We start from the raw sequence: 5192 nt of genomic DNA, 5'->3' as shown, positions 1-5192 counted from the left end.
TAAACTCTAACCCGCTACAGGAAATTCATCATTTTCTCTCCGTCTCCTTGCCTCTGCTGATAAATGGCATTGTTTTTGCATCGCAGGCCCTTTCCCCCATGATAAACTCTTTGAAAGGAACCCAATTCCGTGATAAAGAGATTTCGGCAGAAATGAGGAACAGTTGCCTAGTTAGAGCTGTATGGGCTTACGGTTGATGAATGAAAAGCAACTCAGTTGTGGCAGGGTGCCAGCAGGAAAAGACATAAATGTACTGGGTTGAAGTGGACTGAAGCTAATCTGAAAACATTGGATATTCTAATCCAGGCAGCTTCCAAGCTAGTTTGCAATTTGTCTTGCCCTTAAAGTGTGTGGGTTTGAACAGCCACCTTGAAAAACCAATCTCCGGGCGCTGAAGGGAAACTAAAGGTGGATGGGAGAAGGGAGAGGGGATCCTTTCAGCCAAGGGTGAAGCGCTCAACATGGTCATAATGCCATATTTGCGCCACACTCCACCATTCCCCATAAAGGAGCTGGTGCAGATCTAGGTCATCACAAACTAGCACATATTCCTTTGAACAATTTCTAAACTGAAGAGGAATCCTGGATCCTGTGCAAGTTCTCTGATCTGCAGGATTATCTGTGCTGCATGTAAATCAGGTGGCCCCTCTGAAAGGTAATGGCTTTGCAAAGTATCACACTCAAGCCCTCTCTTCCAAATTGACAGTTCATTTGCTTTAGTTAGCGTACACTTGCCTGGAATGGGAAAATTCAGTTCCTCGTGATAAAGTGTATGGTAATGTAAGCTGTTACTTTAAAGCATGAATTATTTTTTCAAGATAAATGACTTTGCCACATGATTTTTTTACATGTAGTTATGAGTTTCTAAGGCTAGAAGATTAGAAATGTGTTTCTTATTAAACCGCCGTACTGTTTTCATTTTTCAGCCTAATAGTTATGAATGATTAAGAACAAATGAGAAGATAAATCAGCAAATTGGTAATGGAAAGGGAAAACAATAAACAGATAGCAAAGAACCTTCTTGAACCTTAATATGGGAATAATTGCGCCCAAATCATCTTGTTCTCTAGGTCTAACTCTTCTCTAAACCCCTGCTTAAGCTGTTTCTGTCCTAAAGGAAAGTGCCACCACCAGCAAAATAGTGTTAATTTTGAAAGCACATGGCTCACTGATTATATCGTTCATCTGGCTATTTGAGTTAATCAGTTGAATGGCTATACCTTTGCTGAGAACTCTTGAAATTAGGATTACTTCTATTTTTACAGATATGTAAATAGAGGTTCACCCCCTCAGGGTCGCACCTGGGGACTTTCCAATACTCTACCGGTTTCGGCTACGGGAGGGAGAGTCAGTCAGAGGCCTACCCATTCCATTCCTAGCTTGGGCAGTGGCTAGCGAGTGGAAGGCCATCTGCTGCAAGTCAAAACTCACCCGTGTTGGGCAGCAGCGGCGTGGGAGAGAATCGAGGCTCGAGTTTATTGTGCGGAAGGAGTCAGTGGTTAACCACTTCTGGATTTTTTTACCAAGAAAACTCTATGGATCCACTACCAGAACGATCACAGGTGGAGAGCAGGGCCTTCTGGGAGAGATGTGTCCGTGCTGTCGCTATGGGTCGGAACCGACTCGGTGGCATAAGACAAGACAAGAAATTTGAGGTTCAGAGGGCTCAGGGGTCTCATAACTGTTGCCTGTAAGCTCCTAGTGGTCAGGGAATATATCTACTAACTGTTGTACTCTTCCTTAGCATTTGGTACAGTGCTCTGCAAATAGTAAGTGCTCAATAAATACTATCACTGAGCTAGAGCAAGAATTCAAGGAAAGGAAGGAATTCAGTGAAAGAGTTTTGGTTCCCATTCACTCATCCCAATATTTCAGCAAGTTCATTTCCTGGGGATGCAGGAAATGTAAACGAAGTTGCCATGGAGCCAAGATAATGGCAAGAATGAAAGTCATGGATTCTAGGTCTCTGGAGAGATCTAGATTGTAAAGTCAATCTATGCCTCATTAGACTGTAAACTCAGACCCTACAAGGACCATGTCTACCCTCCACAGTGTTATCATTCAAGGGCTTAGTACACTGCTCTGTATGCAGGAAGTGCTCTATAAATTTCATTGATTTGAATGACAGCTGCCAACAGAGGGACACCCTTGCTTTTCATCCTTTTTAATCATAATTCAACCCGGAAATACTGAAGACAGATCCCCTCCCTTGCTTTTTCAATGTGGTTTTGATCTTTTCCTCAGTGGTTTCTGCTGCCCCAGAAATGTGATATTTTAGGTCTGGGCCACACCTCCCCCAAAGCATCTTTGTCTGCTGTGTGACCTTGTGTAGGTCACTTCACTTCTCTGTGCTGCAGTTGCATCATCTGTAAAATGCAGAATGAGACACCTGCTCCTCCTCTCCTCCCCATCGCCTTGACTCCCTCCCTCTGCTCTACTCTGATTCCTGCCCCACAGCACTTGTGTATATATGTACATGTTTAGTATTCTATTTATTTTATTAATGATATATATATATATATCTATAATTCTATTTATATTGATGCTACAGATGCCCACCTACTTGTTTTGTTGTCTGTCTCCCCCCTTCTAGACTGTGAGCACATTTTTGGGTGGAAATTGTCTCTATTTGCTGAATTGTACTTTCCAAGTGCTTAGTACAGTGCTCTGCACACAGTAAGCACTCAACAAATACGATGAAATGAATGAGACTGTGACCCCCATGTGGGACAAGTACTGTGTTCAATCCAATTTGCTTGTATCCACCCCAGTGCTTAGTAGTACATTGTCTGGAAACAGTAAGTGCCTAACAATTACCACAATTACTATTATCATTTATTATTAAACACTTCAGTGATTCAGCACTGGCATCCTCTAGTCCTGAGTTTATATCTGGAACCTAGGGACCCCCATTATTTATATTCCTTCATGGATGCTAATGATGGTATTTGTTAAGCACTTACTATGTGCCAAGCACTGCTTTAAGTGCTGGGGTAGTTACAAAGTAATCAGGTTGTCCTACGTGGGACTCACAGTCTCAGTCCCCATTTTATAGATGAGGTAACTGAGGCACAGAGAAGTTAAGTGGCTAGCCCAAGGTCACACAGCAGACAAGTGGCAGAGCTGGAACTAGAACCCGCGTCCTCTGACTTCCAAGCCTGTGCTCTTTCCACTAAGCCGCACTGCTTCTGCTTATCTCCCTCCCCGCCTCCGCCCATCCCCAACCTAGTGTTTCTTATCCAGTTTTAAATCCATGAGAGATCATTTCTCTAACCTCCCGAATATTCAGTTGTATTAAAAAGCCCTTGGTGTGTACATTTTCATAAATCTTTTCAAAATCTCCATATATTCTGTCCACTGGTTTCCTCTCTTCCACATTTTTGTTGACCCCTTTGGAGAACTGCAGCTGTTCCAGGAGATCGATTTTTTTTTTTTTTCCTCCTTACAAAAAAAAGTTATCTTTTTCTAACAGGATGTATTATTTTTTGAAGTGCTCCCTGTTCCAAAACTTAATAATCTATTCAACTAATTGGAGAAAAATGGACTATAGTTTTCAGGACAATTACCTTGGAGCCCTTTTTATGGATGGGAGTTGCACTGGCAATTACCCAGTGGCCATCTGAACCATAAGTAACATGCGCTTGGCCGGAATCCTGCAACGTCCTCTCTAGGTTCCTTCAGAATCCTAGTTGCTTCCCTCTCCGTATTTCCATACTTCACTGTGCTGCCCAGGTCACTTTTTCTAAAACATTATTCGGCACACATCTCCCCACCTTTCAAAAACCCTGCCGGTTGACATTTCTGCTCTGAATCAAGCAGAAATTAATGAATATAGGATTGGATGCACTTGATCAGCGATCTCTCCCTCCTACTTGCATTCATTCATTCAATAGTATTTATTGAGTGCTTACTATGTGCAGAGCGCTGTACTAAGCGCTTGGAATGTACAATTCAGCAACAGTTAGAGACAATCCCTGCCCAATGACGGGCTCACAATCTAATCGGGAGAGACAGACGGACAAAAACAAGAGAACATAATCATGATAGCTAGAATCAAGGGGATGGACACCTCATTAACAAAATAAATAGGGTAATAAAAATATATACAAATGAGCACAGTGCTGAGGGGAAGGGAGAGAGTGAGGAGCAGAGGGAAAGGGGGCTTAGCTGAGGGGAGGTGAAGGAAGGGAAGGAGGGGGGAGCAGAGGGAAAGGGGTAGCTCAGTCTGGGAAGGCCTCTTGGAGGAGGTGAGCTCTCAGTAGTGCTTATCCACTCTTATTCCCACTCCACCCCAGATTGCACTCTTCATTTGTGTCAAGGTACTCTACCGCCGTCCTCTTGTTTATACGCTCTCCCTGCCTCCAACCTTTTACCCCATTCACACCTAGTAGACCACCCCTCTCTCCCTCCTCAAAGTCCTCCTGATATTACATCTCCTTCAGGGGCTTTCCCCTATTAATTCTTATCTCCCACCCTTTAACCCTACTTCTGCCAATTCAACACTTCCACTGTGTGCTTACTGTGTGCTGAACACTGGACTGAGTGGGAGAGTACAAGCAGTGTGGCTCAGTGGAAAGAGCACAGGGCTGGGAGTCAGCGATCATGGGTTCAAATGCCAGCTCTGCCACTTGTCAGCTGGGTGACTGTGGGCAAATCACTTCACTTCTCTGTGCCTCAGTAACCTCATCTGTAAAATGGGGATTAAGACTGTGAGCCTCACGTGCGACAACCTGTTTACCCTGTATCTACCCCAGCACTTAGAACAGTGCTCTGCACATAGTAAGCACTTAACAAACACCAACATTATTATTGTTACAATATTACAATGGAGAAGCAGCCTGGCCTAGTGGATAGAGCACGGGCCTGGAAGTCAAAAGTTCATGGGTTCTAATATCGGCCCCGTCTCATGTCTGCTGTGTGACCTTGGTCAAGTCACTTCACTTCTCTGGGCCTCAGTTACCTCATCTGTAAAATGAGGATTAAAAGTGTGAGCCCTGTGTGGGAGTGGGACTGGGTCCAACCTGATTATCTTGTAACTACCCCAGTGCTTAGAACAGTGCTTGACACATAGGAAGTGCTTAAAAAGTACCATCATCATCGTTATCAGCAATGAATAGTCACATTTACTGCCCATAATGAACTTACAGCTTAGAGGGGGAGACAGTCATTAATATAAATAAATTTCAGACATG

At 43.6% G+C, this 5192-nt stretch overlaps 1 non-coding gene across 1 annotated transcript; it reads left to right on the top strand.

Moving 5' to 3' along the window:
* Window positions 1–1283: 1283 nt before the first annotated feature.
* On the top strand, window positions 1284–1421 carry LOC114817563. The gene has a single exon (XR_003765426.1). It is a non-coding gene; the product is annotated as a small nucleolar RNA SNORA7 (small nucleolar RNA).
* The last annotated feature ends 3771 nt before the right edge of the window (window positions 1422–5192 follow it).

The sequence above is a fragment of the Ornithorhynchus anatinus genome, chromosome 16 (genome assembly GCF_004115215.2).
Source record: "Ornithorhynchus anatinus isolate Pmale09 chromosome 16, mOrnAna1.pri.v4, whole genome shotgun sequence".
Taxonomy (NCBI): Eukaryota; Metazoa; Chordata; class Mammalia; order Monotremata; family Ornithorhynchidae; genus Ornithorhynchus; species Ornithorhynchus anatinus.
The sequence above is the reverse complement of the archived record's forward strand: the minus strand, read 5'-3'. Positions and strand labels throughout refer to the sequence as shown.